Here is a 17,546-nt window from a genome sequence, read left to right on the forward strand (position 1 = left end):
AGCTGCGATTTGGTTAGAATAATGTCTATTTAGAAACCAAACTAATAGCGAAAGTGGACTATTTAGTTTTAATATTACACTTGAACGTACATCCACTTGACACAGTTCGATCATTCACAATATCATCGCGAAACACAAGTCCTATACTCCACCTCGATGTTTACACGAAAAGTTCACTCAACGCTCGCTGCTGCTTACCGCTCAGAGACTAAGTCCTGCGATACCACACAACGCGAAATTTTTTAAGTCGTTTCACTCCCTAGCTGCCAAAAGACCGACTGTCCGCTTTCGCGTCTCAACCCGAACTGTCCCCTTTGGTGTCTCAACCCGAACTGTCCCCTTTGGTATCTAGGGCAATTCCCTTTCCTGAAGCCGTCCATCTGATTGGCATCAGCTTATTCTATATATTTAAATAATCAAAGCTTGACCACTTTCACGTTCTAAATAAAGTAACAATAATATCTATTAGATAATAAACGTTAAATTCTTGTACATAAAACCAATACAATTTCCTTCTTAACTTTCACAGCCTGTAGCGCTGCACGAATGTGCTTTCTGATAAACAAATTAATAAGAAACGTAACTATGATGCACTAAACTTTACAACAAACATTTTATTACCTAATGATTCATGAAGGTATCATGCTGTTACCGTTCATTGTGTTTTGTGTCGAGGAAATGATCTGATGCTTAACTTAAATAACTGATAATTTAAATTTACTATATCTTTTAAACAAATAAAGTTACAGAGTTGAATTTACAACGCTTGTTATTTTAATGATACGATTCTACATAAAATGTCGATAGATAAGATCGACTAAAGCGTAAAGATTTTAGCAGTCAGATCTTTCTTACAAAACTTGTGAATTTCACTTTAACAGGAAATCCTAAACTATAATAGATATGATCAATATTCAAGTTCTATTGGAATCAGCATGAAAATATATGAAGGATGGTACATTAAAATTACTGTGGTTTCATTCCCTGCATTACTACAGAATTAGATAGATTCTATAAATTTTTCTCTTTATAGCCGATCTTAGATTTGCCATATTGAACACTGCTACGTCTCCTTGGCCACAAACGGCTTCTATTGGGTTTCCCTATGACGTAGGTTCTCATCTGTCTCACTCGCACACTACAGCGCTTAGGCTCCAGTAGAGAATAGACGCCTGTGAGTTTCCCCATCTCATAGTGAATCTGTGCTCTTTGTGGCACGCGGTCCTGGACGACAAGGTTCGTTTCGAAATTCCTGTAGGCTGACTCTTTCGGCCATATTTTTAAATGAGAGAACAGTGGTCGTTATCTCACATCTCGGTTCAAGTCCTGGTCCCTTACACTGCTTTAATCTACCAGGAAGTTTAACATCATCACACACTCCGCTGCAGAGTGAATAATTCATTCCTGTGAAACAACGTTGGAACTAGAATTAGAATCAGAAGCGGAGGAGCAGGAAGTCAAATCACCAGACTTAGAGGAAGTAAAAACTTCAATTAAAAACTTGAATTATTAAAATTTGGGAGAAGAAATGGAGACGGCTCTTAATGACTGATAAAAGGAAATATAGATGGGGCTCCGATGGTCAAACGGCACCGACCGAGCGCCGTGTCAGCCTCAACGACAGGCGTCAATGGATGCGCAGGTACATGTGGTCAGTTCACCACTCTGCCAGTCGTTGCCAGTTTTCGTGACCGGAGTAGCAGCTTCTGAGGCAAGTAGCTCCTCAATCGGCCCCACAGGCACTGAGTGCACACTGCTTGTGGCACACCAGAACCATCACTCATCCAAGTGCTGCTCAAGCTCGACAGAGCTTAACTTCTTTGGCAAATGTGGATGAAAGTGAAACCCCAAAGCACTGGAGTATGGGAATAAGAAAGGCGATAAGGCAGATTGTAGCAATTACTCTCTTAGCTACAACAATTAAGGCGTTAAATAAGACTCTAGCCTCTCGGCTACAATTCAGCTCGGAAGTGATATTGGGAGATAATCTGATTGTATTCAGGAGACATGGATCCACAAGAGATCAGACATTGTTCTTCAGAAAAGTGTTAGAGAAATTTTATGAATATGTATCGTCTGGTAAACCTTCCGGGATGCAAGGTCGTGGTCCATGACAAGCAACTGCGTCAGAAGTTTGTTTATTTTAAACTAGCATACGACAGCCTACACAGGAATAAAATTCTCCAGCGTATGAGGGATTTTAGAATCCCTCTAAAATTAACGAGGTTGACCGAAATTACAATGAAACCAAAGTTTATTAGGCTAGAATACAGCAAGAGTTGTCAGGATTCTTCCGCGTGGCGAGTGGGCTGCGGCAGGGAAACGTGATATCTGCACTACTCTTTAATTTAGCGCTAGAGAAGGTAGTTCGGCAAATGCCAATAAACCAAGGAGGAAAAATATTTATCCGAAAAGCCCAGGACGTGGCACCCCGTGTGGTGCAGCATTAGGTGGCTTGATGGGTAATTATGCTGCATGAGAAGGAGCAGAGCAGAATTTACGACTGGAAGTTAGTATGGGCAAAACAAAATATATGATGATGATGATGATGATGATGATGATGATGATGATGATGATGATGATGACGACGATGGGAGGACGTTGCCGGGATAGAGGAAGGGTTTAATTAAAAACATACGAGAAAGATTACCGAAGTGTGGAACAGTTTAAATGCATAGGCTCTATAAAAATAGAACGTATGAGGACACAAGTAGAAATTGAAGAATGGATAGTCATTATTATTTTCAGAATGTTTTGAAGCCCAAAAGTGTTAGTAGAAATATAAAAATCCAAATGTATTTGACCATATTAAGACCTATACTAATGTATGGGTCGGAAGGCTGGATGATGACCGCAGAGGAGGAAGGCTGGTTATTGAGAAGGGAAATAAAGATTTTGAGAAAGGGGTCTGGGAGGGCGAGAGAAGAAGGAAACTGGAGAATAATGACAACTACAAAAGCTTTCCGGACAGATGGATACTGAAGTGAAAAATCAAGCAAAGAGGGGCAACATTTATTACACCGCGGTGACAAAAGTCACGGGATATCGTTTTGGATCTCCTATTTCCCGGTGTAGCATAGACTCAGTAAGTCGTTGGAAGTCCTCTGCAGAAATATTGAATCATGCTGCCTCTACAGCCGTCCATAGCTGCGAAACTGTTGCCGGTGTAGGATTTTGTGCACAAACTGGCCTCTCAAATATGTCCCATACACGTTCGGTAGGATTCATGCTGGGTGATTTAAATGGCCAAATCATTCGCTCAACTGTTCTGAATTTTTTTCAAAAGGAACGCTAAAAACTGTGACTCGGTGACATGGCATACAAATTCCATTGTTGTTTGGGAATGGCTGCAAATGGTCTACAAGTAGCCAACATTACATTTCCAATCCATGATCGGTTTCAGTTTGACCAGAGGGCCTTCTCTATCCTATGTAAATACAGCCCACCCCATTACGGAGCCAGCCGGCATCAGCTTTCACTGTGCCTTGTTCACAACCTGGGTCCATGGAATTCAAGGGGTCTGTGCCACACTCTAACTGTACAAATGGGCTCTTACTAACTGAAATCGGGGCTCATCTGACCAGGCCACGATTTTTCAGTCGTCTAGGTCCAACCGATATGGTGGCGAGCCCAGAAGAAGCGCAGCAGGTGATGACGTGCTGTTACCAGAGGCACTCGCTTTGATCGTCTGACTCCATAGCCCGTTAACGCCAAACTGACTTCTGTGGTTATTTCACGCAGTGTCGTTTGTCTGTTAGCAATGACAACTCTATTCTAACGCTGCTTCTCTCGGTCGTTAGCAAAGCCTTCGGACACTGCGTTTCCTTTGTTGGAGAGAATGCCAGAAATTTGGTATTCTGCGCACACTCTTGACAATATAGATGTGGAAATACTGAATTCCCTAATGATTTCCGAAATGGGATGTCCCATGTGTCTAGCTCAAACTGCCATTCCGCTTTCGGTGTTAGTTCCTAGTGTGCCGCCATGAACACGTTGGAAACGTTTCTACATGAATCACCTGAGTACAAATGACAGACCCACCAATGCACATCTCTTTTATACCCCATGCACGCGGTAATACCGCCATTTGTATATGTGAAAATCGCTGTCTCATGACTTTTGTCACCAGTGTATGCCGGTAACGCTCTTTAGAACTATAAAATGGGAGTGGTATTGTGTTAAATTTCGTAGCTCCATGCACAAAGGAAGAAGCTCACTCAAGAATGAATATTTCATTTTTTACTGAAGTGGTTGCACTTTCTTCTAGAGCGGGAACCGTTAAAAAACGTCCTGGTACATGAATACTATGTTCTGGACCGTGACGCGAACCTGGAAAAAATTTGGAAAACCGGCCGGTGTGACCGAGCGGTTCTAGGCGCTTCAGTCTGGAACCGCGGGACCGCTGCGGTCGCAGGTTCAAATCCTGCCTCGGACATGGATGTGTGTGATGTCCTTAGGTTAGTTAGGTTCAAGTAGTTCTAAGTTCTAGGGGACTGATGACATCAGATGGTAAGTCCCATAGTGCTGAGAGCCAAATTTGGAAATTTGTGGTAAGGTTCTATGGGACCAACCTGCTGACGTCATCGGTACCTAGGCTTACACACTAATTAAACTAACTTAAGCTAAGGACAAAATACACACCCATGCCCGAGGGAGGATTCGAACTTCCTACTGGGGGAGCCGCACTGACCGTAACAAGACGCTTCAGACCGCACGGCTACCCGCGCGACCGCGAACGTGGAACCGGTACCTTTGCGCCTGTTCAGAATTGTTCAAACGGCTCTGAGCACTATGGGACTTAACATCTGAGGTCATCAGTCCCCCATGACTTAGAACTACTTAAACCTAGCTAACCTAAGGACATCACACACATCCATGCCCGAGGCAGGATTCGAACCTGCGACCGCAGCGGTGGCGTGGTTCCTGACTGAAGCGCCTAGAACCGCTCGGCCACTACGGCCGGCAAATACGACTAGTGACCCCACCGGCTTACTATCAAGCAAAAGAGTAACGCTGTGTTGAGACAATTTTGACAATTTCAGGAATAGGTGTCGTAGGTGGTGACATGCAAAGCAGTCGAAAACGATGATCTAATAGTCAGATAGTAAGTGCTTTGGACTGTATTTGAGATGCTACTCTAACTGTCAAGCAAATGGCGGTTAGTCATAAAGTTTTAATTATCATCTCGAGAAATGAAGCTATGACCAACAAAACTGGGTGTCAATTGTTGTCTACATCTTCACCTTTCAATGTGACAGAAATTATCGCAACAATGGAAGATTTGGCTAGGAACTTGGTTGTAGAAGTCTGTATTGCCGCTGTTCATATACTATTCCACTTCAAAACCCATCTCTTCGTCACTCTGAAAATGCTTGACATACACCTTTTTTTTCAACAAAGGAAAGAAGAAGTATCTGAGCTCTATACAACAGGTAAGACGAAAACTGATAGCCCAAAGAATAGCATACGTGATCCGTGTTGTGCAAAATGAGCTGGGGCTTTGCTATAAAAAAACAACACCCCTTGAACTGCTTTCCGCGACATTTCGTCTCAACAGCCCTCGAGTGTTACTAGGGCTCTCGCAAGAATTAATTTATACTAGCACCTAAAAGGGAAGGTGAAAACGTTCGTAATCACGTTAAACTGATATTAAAATTAATTTTCAAAAGATTTTACTTTACAATTTCTGTGCTTAGTTGTACGATTAAAAAAATTATTTTGGTTCTACACGTTGCACAAATTTAATTCGTATTCCTGTCTAATACAAGGTGGATGAATGGGGAGCTAACATATTCCAGATCATCAACAAGTCCATAACAATAAAGATGGAATAGTGAGAAATACGCAGGTTAAAAAAAACAATAATACTGAAGATTGCCTTCAATATAATAGAATGAAATCCCGTACGAAAATACATAATCAGCAGCGACATCGAAGAATACATGGGCCTGCTTCATTTGTCTCGCAAAAAACAAAACGAATGTGTCAATAGTAGATCAATTATTGCGTCGATAGTAGAAGTTAAACATGTCGATGAATTCCGTGTGTAAAAACTTTGCCAGGTGCGAGCAGGACTCACGCACTTTGAGTTCCGTACGAACTTATATAGGCAGGTTACCCATTGCGGGAATCGAGGATACTAACGATTTCTGCCTTTTATCGGCAATGATACTCGCAAGACATTGATCCCAGATGTTCCAAGAGTTTCAAGAATGTTTCAATTTGAAGTTTGAAGTATGATAAGTAATGACAAAAGAAATATATTTTGTGTGGTATAATTACAAATTGACGCTTTTCGGATTTTTTTTCCTTTACTTGTACTGTGAAATCTTCCTTCTTGTCAAACTTAATGATTTTAGGTCAAAGAGAGCCACCATATAGCTTCTCATTAGCCAGGTTTCGAGAACTCAGATACGTGTTAGGAATGGCATTATCTTTTTACGTAACGGACGTAGAAGGTTAACATTTTTTACATTGTCAAGCGACCGTATACCTTAGCACGTGACATAAATTTCAAAGTTGTACACGAGACCGTTTCAAAGCAATAGGTAGTTAACAAGCGGACAGACAGACAGACAGACATAACAAACGCAAAAAATATTTTTTCGCGTTATATAATAACAAATTAACCACTTCAGATTTTTACCCTTACTTGTAAGGTAAGACGCTGCTTCTTGTCGACTTATATGATTTTAGGTTAACAGGAAGCATTGTATAGGCTTTGATGAGTGAATTTTCGAGGATCAAAATATATGTCATAATTAGCAGTATCTTTTATTTTTGTTCTGTTTTACAGTCGGGTTCCGTAGGGTCAAATTGGGGAGCAACTCTCCACGGTCACGGAACGTGTCAGTACAAGAAATTACAACATAAAAGTAATAACAGATAAAATAAAATGTTTATGAAGCCAAACGGGAATCAGTTTAATTTTTCAAGGAACTCTTCGACGGAATAGAGGGAGTGACCCTTGAGGAAACTCGTGTGGGTTATTGTTAAGATCTTTGAATTCTTGTGGTAGCTTATTGAAAATGAATACTGTAGTGTACTGGCACTTTTCTGCACAAGAGTCAAGAGAGTTCGATCCGAAGGCACTCTGGATTTCTGCCTGGTACCTAGTATTAACCCAGTGTAAGCTGCTAATTCTTGGCTGATATTGTTAACAAGAAACAACAGTAAAATATATATTGTCATAATACCCAGTCCAGTAAACAGCGGTCGACAAGAGTTTCGCGAACGTACACCAGTTATTTCCCGAACTGCCCGTTTCTCAGCGAAAAATATCCTTTGAGAATTGGAAGAAATACCCCAGAATATAATACCATACGACATAAGTGAATGAAAATAAGCAAAGAAGACTATTTTTCGTGTCGGTCTACCATTTACTTCAGGTACCGTTCGAATAGTAAAAATGGCAGCATTAAGTCTCTGAACAAGACTCTGAACGTGAGCTTTCCACGATAGTTTACGGTCTATATGAACACCTAGAAATTTGAACTGTTCAGTTTCGCTAATCATATTTCCATTCTGTGAAATTAAAACGTCTGGTGTTGTTGAATTGTGTGTTAAAAAGTGTAAAATCTGAGTCCTCCTGTGATTTAGCATTCTTTTTTTTTGTTTTGTTTTACAAGCCATGAACGTACGTCAGAAAAAGGGCCAATGCTCGGCACAACATCCTTTACCGTCAAGCTAGTGTCATCAGCAAAGAGAGATATTTTAGAATTACCTGTAATACTAAAGGGCATATCATTTATATAAATAAGGAACAGGAGTGCCCCAACACTGATCCCTGGGGCACCCCCCATTCGACCATGCCGCATTCAGACCGCACATCACAGCCGTTCTCAACACTGTGAATAATGACCTTCTGCTGTCTGTTGTTAAAGTAAGAGGTGAATCAGTTGTGAGCTACTCCCCGTATGCCACAATGGTCCAACTGCTGAAGCAATATCTTGTTATCAACACAATCAAACACCTTAGTTAAATCAAAACAGATGCCTAGCCTTCGAGAGCTTTTGTTTAATCCATCCAGTACCTCACAGAGAAAAGAGAATATAAAATTTTGAGATGTTAAATCACTTCTAAAGCCGAACAGGTACATTTGATAGCAGATTATGTGAAATAAAATAATCAGTTATCCTTATATACACAGCTGTTTGGTTGGTTTCACTTAGTAGCTTAAAAGGGACCGTAGACCTTAATGTGTAACATCGATTTGAACGTGATATGTCAATATGTTCTTGAGGAAACGGGTTGTTAGCAGTCGGACAGGCAGAGAGACCGACAGACAACAAAGTGATCTTATAATGGTTTCTTTTTTACAGACTGAAGCACGGAACGCTAAAAACGATTTAAAACATTTTTGCGGGTTGACGGTACCTGTGATGCCACTAACTGCGGTATTTGGCATCGTGTTTGTAGCAGACAGGTGCTGCTAGTGGGGGAGCGAGTGACACACAGAGTACTCTCTGCTACACACCGCACGGTGGTTTGTGGAGTGCAGACTTAGTAACGCGAGGGAGTCCTTTACCGGCTCCGGCTGCGGACACTTCTTATTGGCAGAAGGCGAGACTGAAGTACAGCGCGTGCAGCGACCGGCGGTCCAGAGAGGGCGATCGGAGGTCGCTGCTTGGTGGCCGGAGCGGATCGCGTGACTCGCCTAACTGCCGCCGGTAATGAGTGTGGCGCTGCAGTCGCCGTGTAATGGTAATGTGGGGGCGTGGGCTTGCTACCTCAGAGCGCAGCGCATCGCCGATCGACGCCTTCCACACACACCCGGCGGCCATGGAACCTGTACGGCTCGATCAGTTTACAGTTATAAATCTGCTAATAAACATTCCTAAATGACTCACGACTCTGCTTCGTGTCCGAGGTTGCCATCGCACGTGACGGTAATGGCATTCGACATGGTAGAAGTCAATAAAGAGTCCCAGTGCTGGAACAAATTATCATTACTTTACTTTTTACGTTACGGTAATCAAACCCATGAATCAATTGTATGTAGTACTTCTCGACTTCCGAAAAGCGTTTGACTCAGCAGCACACAAACGTTTATTAACACAAGAAAGAATTTAATGGCTATAAAACAGAATTTTTGATTGGATTTCTTGGTGGGCATGTTACCTCTGACGGAGAGTCATCGACAGAAGTAGAAATAGCTTCAAGCATGAGCCAGGGAAGTTGGACCATCGTTGTTCGTATTTCATATTATGGTCCAGTAGGCACTATTAATACCAATCTAACTGTTTTCGTAGATAACTCAGTTATCTGCAGTACAGTACTGTGTGAAAGAAGCTACGGCAACATTCAGTATTTCAAAGATACGCTACTTGTTTTAAACGTCTTCCGTCTTGGAGAGAAGTCTTCCGAAGTACGAGTGAATCAGGTGTGCCGCAGAGGAGTGTCATAGGACCGTTGCTATTCACAATATACATAAATGACCTGGTGGATGACATCGGAAGTTCACTGAGGCTTTTTGCAGATGATGCTGTGGTGTATCGAGAGGTTGTACCAATGGAAAATTGTACTGAAATGCAGGAGGACCTGCAACGAATTGACGCATGGTGCGGAAATTGCAATTGAATCTCAATGTAGACAAGTGTAATGTGCTGCTAATACATAGAAAGAAAGATCCTTTATCATTTACCTACGACATAGCAGGTCAGCAATTATAAGCAGTTAGTTCCATAAATTATATGAGAGTAGGCATTAGGAGTGTTTTAAAATGGAATGACCATATAAAATTAATCGTCGGTAAAGCAGATGCCAGACAGATTTATTGGAAGAATCCTAAGTAAATGCAATCCGAATACAAAGGAAGTAGGTTACAGTACACTTGTAAGCCCATTGCCTGAATACTGCTCACCGGTATGGGATCCGTACCAGATAATGTTGACAGAAGAGATATAGAAGATCCAACGGAGAGCAGCGCGCTTCGTTACAGGATCATTTAGTAATCGGGAAAGCGTTACGGAGATGATAGATAAACTCCAGTGGAAGACTCTGCAAGAGAGACGCTCGGTACGGGCTTTTGTTTCGAGAACATCCCTTCACCGAGGAGTCAAGCTGTATATTGTTCCCTCCTACCTATGTCTGGCGAAGAGACCATGAGGATAGAAGCACAGAGATTTGAGCCCACACAGAGGCATACCGACAATCATTCTTTCCACGAACAATACGAGACTGGAGTAGAAGGAAGAACCTATAGAGGTACTCAAAGTACCCTCCGCCACACACCATCAGGTGGCTTCCGGAGTATGGATGTAGATGTACAGAAACTAAGTACTATTCACCTCGCAAAACTAAATCCTGTGATTACAATATTAATGAATCAAAATTATAATTTGTTCACTGATGCAAGTACCTGGTTGGAATACTTTGTACAGGCATCAATTGGTATGATAACAGTGGCTCAGTGATGAGTAATGGAGCTGACAGACTTCAGTTCATTGGCAGATACTGGAAAAATGCAGCCAGTCTACAAAGGAGACCGCTTACAAATGTGCATGTCATTTTAAAATATTGCTTAACTACGTGAGGGCCACATCAGATTAGACTAACAGGGCATATTGAACATGCAGGGTGACACAAAACACATTAACATTTGAAAGTCCTGTGCTTTACGGGATAAAGTAGATAGTGAGGTAAAAATTGATATACATGTTTGAAATGAGATGGAGTTCTATTGAAACCAAAAAACTGCACAAAAAGGCAACAGATGGCGCTTCATGTGATACAAAAACAATAATTATCATACCAGTTAACTTTTAGCAAATATTACGTTCTTTATGACAAATGCTCAACATGTCGCCCCCATATTCGTCAACAATACCTGTAGTCAAGGGACAATGTTGTGAACAGCACTGAACAGCACATCAGTAGGTATGGTGATAAATTGCCTTGATCAGGCCGGACGATCGCGGTAATCACACAGACTGAGGTGTGAGGATCTAGGACGCGAAACCTGATGGACGTAGCGGCGCCACTTGCGATCCTCACCAAACGATGTGTCCAAGAGATCCTTCACACTTGTAGCAAAATTGGGTGTAGCGCCATTCTGAATAAAATTTGTGCCTTCCTGTAGGTGTTTATCAGCCAGGCTAGAGATGCTCTGATCCTCTCTCACTGCAGCTCATTTTATACACGATTCGCATTCGGTGTCACTGACGTGTTACAGTCCAGTGTCATCTTTTGCCAGTTTTTGGTTTCAATAAAACACAATGTCATTTCAGTATGTGTCTCAACTTTTTCATCTCTGGCAACATTATTCCATGAATTAGTGCGCTTTCAAATGTTACCGATCTTCTGGATCACCCAATATAGAAGGTGAAAATTATTTGAACTGACGAATTCTGGGAGGTTGAACGGGGCATCAAAAGAGATATTTTTCTCCTATATCATCTTTACCAGTGAGAATCTTTTAATCCTGTACAAGGAATTTTCTCTGGATGACAACCAATTAAACCAACAGACGTTGAATGGGGCACTGAAAGTACTTTTTCTAATGAGTTTTCCTGTTCGGGATTTTCCTGTTAGGGACCATTTAATGAGGACCTCAAATTTGGTAACAGCAGACAAAAAATAACACAATTTTCAGTTCTTTATTACCAAGAGACAACACCATTAACACAGTTACTTCAGTTACAGCGGAGATTCAAAAATACCTCCTCTGCCTTGTAAACGAAAGTTACACCGTCGGGATATATTTTGCCTAACACGGTCAAAGTCTGCAGGAGTGTCATTAATTCCTCCTGCTGCTGCTACTAACCGGGCAAACAGATTGTCTTATGACTGGACAGCGGTTTTGTAAACGAGGTTGCGCCTCTCTCTCCACACCAAAAAAGTCCAAAATAGGCGTTGGTACAGGACAACCTCTGGCAGTCCATTTTTCTGGAAACTGTCGGTTCAAGAATCGACACACAGGACGACTGAAATATACCGCCACCCCATCATGATGGAACCAAATGTTCTGTCTTGTAGTTATCCACCAATTTTGGTAGTCTCTGGTGAGGAAGTTGTAATAATTTCTGCCATGTTATGGATATCTGTGAGGCATGGCGCAATTAAATAGTTATCAACAACACTTGCCCACACATTCACGTGGAGATGCACTTGATTAAATGTGGCAGGCGGATTAAACGTACACGAAACATGTGAACTATGGATGCAGAAGGCCCCATCGCTATACATAACACCGAACACGTCAGCGTACTCACTCCAAGTATAAGTCTCTATTAGTAAGTAAGTACTGTGCTGGGTCAAGGTGGACTACTGAATACTAATGTCAGAAAGCTACAACGGGGTAGTGAAGGAGGCCCTCTACCTGTGCAACAGGAACCATTAGAATAATAAACCAATTATTAGAACTGAAGAGCAATACGCCCTCTAAGGGATTCAATAATGCTCCTAGGAAATTATTACATTAGAGAAAAATATTTGTTTTGGTGTACCGTGCAACAGCCAATAGTTTATTGATTTAAATAATTTTCACCCCATATAAAGAAGAGCGGTACGCATGGTCTATCTTCAATAGACGCAGATTATCATACGAGAGCTTACTTACAACGTTTAAAGAATAAATATTAATTGAAGAAATTGTTGATATTCATCCCCTACATATGCGGTCAGTGAAGGAAAAATTATATTAAGCTCGAGGCCATTTAAGAAACAACTCTCCCCATTCTCAGTATATGACTGGAACAGAAAGAAACCCTAAAATGTGGTACAGCGCTGCTATCCTCCCTCATGAACCCATCAGTCGAAAATGATTCGAGACTGGATTAATAAAAAATAGAGAAACGTCTAGATGGTGGATATGGTGGATTTACTGCTTCAGGTGTTCTACATAGTCTTCTTCCTCCCCCCCCCCCCCCCCCCCCCCCCGCCCTGCACACACACCGAGCACAGCGCACAGAACTCCCATTGAGCAACCATAGAACCATATGAACATGTGAAACTGTCAGAAAAGTCCTTCTTTGGAATGTTCGGAATGTTCAACTTTTCAACTTGCGCGACGCATTGGCTTGAAAGTAGGTTCCGTCGTCTTAGCGTTGAATTTTAATGCGCTTTTCTGCAGCCTGTCGCTCTGTCATAGATTCGTATTGACAATACCAAATCTCTTACCCTGTGACGATTTTTTCGAGAAAAGAGATGTCCACATTTTGCATTTCGATCAAGTCGTGACACGCGTCTATGCGTCGTTGTTTTTAAGTAGCAGTCAAAGTGTACGATAAGAACGTTTCACACACTTTTCTCTTCCTCAGAACATTCAGGAGAGTGTCATAAACACTTGATTTAGAGATGTTGCTGTACTGCGATTTGCAACAGAATAACGTGAGACATTACGGTCGCAGTCCAGTATTTACGTAACACTGGCTGCTCACGACTGGCCCGTCAAACGCACATCTGTTGTTCACAGTAGCTACTTCAAGCTGCCAACTCAACTATTGCGCAAACGTCGTTTATACGCCAGAAAAATTTTTGGACCAGCGATATAGAAGTAGAACTGGATGGGTCGCTGGAACGCCCCCAAAAGTAATGGGTGGACGTTTTAAAAGCAATGCAAAGAAATTTTCATTCTTGGTACAAATTTGTGAAGTTGAATCTTCCATCCTCGACCACACTTGTTATTTATTTTCCGCAATTAGTCATTTTGGGCCACAAAACATTTAAAAAAGAAAAATAGATGAATAAAAAATAAGGAAACTACTAGAAATGACACTAATGATCATAACCCACGGTGTTATCCAGCCACCAGCGACGAGCTGCCGAAAACTTACAACAAATAGTCTGCGGTAGAATCGATACAAAAGTGCTTTAAAAGTAGTAGGTGAATCGAGAACATTGCCGAGGGCGAGTCGACACTTACAAAGCAAGCTGTCACGACTGAATATTGTAAAATACCGTAGTGTTTAAAGCGTTAATGTGAACTCCAATATAATCGATAATATTAATTTTACGAGTTCATGTGAATATCCTCTTCGGTGTAGTAAGACACAGCCAATAAAGTTAGTTCAGTCTTAAAAATACAGAATATTACTCCTAAGACAGTTAATATGCTCTGGCTGGTTCTTTTTGTACTGATTTCCCTAAGTCTTTGTAGCTCTTATTCTTGTTCCTAGTATTACGTTCAAATTTTGCCCTACTGTTTAGGAAAATAAACATATCATTAGCGCCTAAGAACATTAATTAATATTTGTATTGTGGAAAAGTTTTTTTTAAATTTATATTTAAGAGATCTCTCCAGGATGTTCTAGCATAAACACATTTATGTAGTCTGAGAGTAGTATACCATCACTGTCAGTTACCAGCCAAATACCGTTTTCCAATCCATTTATGAATTGAAACACGCAGAAGTAACTAGTTGCTTCAATTTTAAACGCACCGTAGCAGCGATCAGGCAGATGTAGCTGAACTAAGGCGCTTCATTAATCCTTGGGTACTGATTATTCAGCTGAAGTTTTAATTTATCTGTAATCCTAATATCTAAGCACGTTCTGATTCTTGTATTTCAGCGACAGAGTCGACTATTTTTATAGATTGTGGATTCTCCTGGAAGTAGCGAACTGTATGTAATGTTAAAACATTTTCCATGAAAAGGTTTTTAGTGATCTGACATAAACCGGGTGTCTCTCCTAAGAGGCGTCAGGGGCAGGTTCTCTGCTATTTGGACAGATATTTTCAGTTTCGTTTTCACAATGCGCAGATAGTCTTCCCAAGCAAATCTGCTCAGCATGTCTTTAATGCAACGCCCAGTTTCAACGAAAACCATTGATTTGTTGTAAAGCGAAATTTTGCATGCCTTTTCCATAGAACTGTCACACATTAAACCAGTTCGATATTTTGTTTATAGATTTGTATTAAAATGGGCAATGAAACGCAGTAAAATCTTTGTTCGCCACGACTTCTTTGTGCCGCCATGGACCGAGCTTACTACTACCGCCATGCAGCATCGCTGCTCAGTCGGTGTTGCACTGCTGGTTATTCTTCGTGTTTTTCTGCCACTGTTGAGACATCTCTCAACCCAATATCGCACTACACTAATTTACGACTACTCTAACGAACAGACATGAAACTTTCCGGTTTAAAAAACATTTTCTTTGTAACTGCAAACAAACCGACACTTTCCATTGACATTAGGTGTTGCACGTAACATGTAATGAACAGTATGTGTTCGGGTCCGCTGCATACATAAATTGCGAAAACGAAACCTGTGAAACACCAAATAAAATATGCCGAATACTCTTAGAAGAGCGTCCCTGAGTGTGTTAATTGGACTCGTACTAAAATTTTATTCTTATGTTGTTGTCGCTTGAGCAAGGAACAAAATTTCAGTCGTCTGACAATGCTCGGGGAAAATTAGTTTTACTATCTCAAACAACAAAGGACCCAAATTTGAACGTTGCACTTCATATCTGATGCATCAAATTCTGAATGCTTCTTGATATGTGATCAACACGGAACTGATTCACTCTTTTTTGTGCCCACAGGTGAGGAAGAGCGACGGATCCACTGTGTCTACTGCGAAAAATCCATTCTGTCAACTGCCCCATACTCTCCATCACTGGGATTTCAGTGGAAGTAGTGGTGGCATTCAGTTCCTGATCAGAGTCTTAGCAGAGTAAACACGGATTAAAACGAAATATTGGAATTACAAATGGTAAATATATAGAGAAGTTATTAAAATGTTGTAAATAATAAGAACTAAAACCGAGTTGATAAATAAATTAAAATGTAATAATAACTATAAAAATGAAATCAAATTTACTGCAGTTCAGAATTAAAGTGAAAAGATGTTAGTAGACCAGTTTGGAAATATGTGTTACTGGTTTGACAAGGAACTGGAAATATATCAAGAATCAATTTAAAATTTCAGATAAGCATCACGAAAGAAGTATGAATGAAGCTGGAGAGGGAGAGAGGGAGAGAGAGAGAGAGGGAGAGAGGGAGAGAGGGAGAGAGGGAGAGAGAGAGAGAGAGAGAAGGAGAGAGAGAGAGAGAGAGAAGGAGAGAGAGAGAGAGAGAGAGAGAGAGAGAGAGGGGGGGGGGGTGGGGGAAGGGCGTTATAGACACACAGAATACTACATACAACCATCATCACTTGATCATCGGGGCGAGAGGAAACGTACTTCTGGAGAAGACAGTTTTCTAATAGACACTCACAAATCTTCTGCGCGATTTTATGAAGCAAATATAATCATTCATATATCAAACTGACATTCCACCATAGAGATACAGCTTCCACATGTAGCTATGTTTCAAAATACTGTAGCTTGACTTCTTAGCACAAAAGCTTCTCTGCGAAGACACACGGAGCGGGAGAAAGCACTCTCATAGAGAAGCATAGAAATACAATGAATCTTAAGAAACGGATACCTTCCGTATAGTAGTATGAAAAATTTCTAATAATCAGTCACAAAATTGTGAAGTGAATCGCACTATAACACTCGGCTTGTTTAGGATACTAATTTAGTCACAGAGGAATTTAATTCATTGAATATGATAACAAAATGCTTTGAAACAGGTTTGGTTTAAAAATAAATGCTGGAGTAAGGTGATGCAATGTCTTTTCCTTGTACAACTAAAGACCGTAGCTGCGGGCAAAGAACGTTCCACCAATGCGTGGAAAATGCTCTAAAGGAGGGAGCGTCGTTAAAGAACGTGGGACCTCTACTCAGATGTTATCATTAGGCAATTGCCGTGTAAAATACAACGTGCACAAGCAGTTATATTAAACAGTGAGGGCTCTTCTTGGAAACCGATCGATATCACACGCTGGTTAAGACAGTGAATTTGAATATGAGAGAGGCCATATTCGAAACACCGTCTTAACAATATTCAAGAAACTGTTATAAGTGAGAGATTACCTCTGTGATCAGCTATACTAGTAACGAGCCTGTTTAAGGATTGACAGGAAGATATTTCAACGCCATCGTATCATGGCATTCCCACGCGAAACTAATACAGACGGCTATTTTCGCACACTCGCTGTGTTTCATCAGTCTAGTGATGGCCAGGACCCTTTGTTTGTCCTTTTACAGTTTCCGGTGTCGGTGAACTGCTCTGCCACTTCCTTCCTCACCTTGTATCACACTTACAATAGCTGTACCACTCCCATCAAGCTACACAGTTATAAGAATAAATATTTCTCCGTTAATTTTAATTTTTTGTTTTGACGTCATATCTGATAGAAGTGAAGTGAAATCGTATGGCACTGCTAATGTGCCGGCCGCTGTGGCCGAGCGGTTCTAGGCGCTTCAGTCCGGATCCTCGCGACTGCTACGGTCGCAGGTTCGAATCCTGCCTCGGACATGGATGTGAGATATGTCCTTAGGTTAGTTAGGTTTAAGTAGTTCTAAGTCTAGGAGACTGATGTCCTCAGATGTTAAGTCCGATAGTGTTTAGAGCCATTTTTTTGATAACTGGTGTATACGTGAGGACTGAAGGGACAAATGAAAATTTGTACCAAGGTCGTGGATTCGAATCCACTTGGCAGATGCGCTAACCACTATGCCACCCTAGCATATTGGCTTTGCACAACTGTGTGGGCT

General features: G+C 41.2%; 1 protein-coding gene across 2 annotated transcripts in view; it reads left to right on the forward strand.

Annotated features, from left to right (window-relative positions):
- Nucleotides 1-17,546, forward strand: part of LOC126272687 (uncharacterized) — a 661,027-nt gene that overhangs the window by 105,530 nt on the left and 537,951 nt on the right. The window contains exon 2 of one of the 2 annotated variants that reach the window (XM_049975705.1): nucleotides 15,486-15,655. The exons of the other annotated variant lie outside the window; for it this stretch is intronic. The gene's annotated coding sequence lies outside the window, so the exon portion shown is untranslated. The remainder of the gene's footprint in view (nucleotides 1-15,485; nucleotides 15,656-17,546) is intronic. 2 annotated transcript variants of the gene reach the window in all.

Source organism: Schistocerca gregaria, chromosome 5 (assembly GCF_023897955.1).
Source record: "Schistocerca gregaria isolate iqSchGreg1 chromosome 5, iqSchGreg1.2, whole genome shotgun sequence".
Classification (NCBI taxonomy): Eukaryota; Metazoa; Arthropoda; class Insecta; order Orthoptera; family Acrididae; genus Schistocerca; species Schistocerca gregaria.